General features: G+C 44.8%; 1 long non-coding RNA gene across 1 annotated transcript; it reads left to right on the top strand.

The window, feature by feature from the left end:
* Nucleotides 1-218: 218 nt before the first annotated feature.
* LOC108354331 (uncharacterized) lies at nucleotides 219-549 on the top strand. The gene is made up of 2 exons (XR_001846499.1): nucleotides 219-450; nucleotides 507-549. It is a non-coding gene; the product is annotated as an uncharacterized LOC108354331 (long non-coding RNA).
* The last annotated feature ends 43 nt before the right edge of the window (nucleotides 550-592 follow it).

The following is a 592-nucleotide window of genomic DNA, read 5'->3' as shown; positions in this document are numbered from 1 at the left end:
AGGCAGTCAGCGCAGCAACTCGCCAACTCAACAGGGAGTCGCCGCCTCGAGCAGCTCACTATCCACGGTCGCCTCAACGAACAAATCGAAGTTTGGCTTTGTCCCGAACAAGGATCTAGTTAAGTTGAATCCCTGTCAAATTGTATTGGAAACTTTTCAAGCATTCCTCGGCAATCTAGAAATGGAACAAATCGCTACCGTGNTCGTCTAGAATCATTTCATGTCTCGTTAGCGATACGTATTCGGCCTTTTTTCGGCAGCTATTCAAACGAGATACGCGAGGCGTCCATTATTCTCTTTGGCGATCTATGTGAGTCGAAAAAGGCACACGATGCCAATGGCAGCATTTCGCCGAATGCTTCCTCTACAGAGGCGCTGCGGGAGCAATTAATTGCAAACCTATTTCCAATTTTGTTACATTTGAGTGAGGGTGATGCGACAATAATTAGAGTGAGATGGATATTGTTAGACCTACTATGTTCGATGTCAACTTAAAACATTTTCAGGCATGCAAAGGTACTTTACGAAAGGTTTGTGGCTTGTTGAATGCACCAAAAGTGAATGAAATGGCACAACGGCATCTAATCGACCA

Source organism: Rhagoletis zephyria, unplaced genomic scaffold, assembly GCF_001687245.7.
Source record: "Rhagoletis zephyria isolate East Lansing unplaced genomic scaffold, Rhagoletis_zephyria_1.1 Rzeph_scaffold_35080, whole genome shotgun sequence".
Taxonomy (NCBI): Eukaryota; Metazoa; Arthropoda; class Insecta; order Diptera; family Tephritidae; genus Rhagoletis; species Rhagoletis zephyria.
Note: the sequence above shows the minus strand (reverse complement) of the source record. Positions and strands in the feature narration are given on the sequence as shown.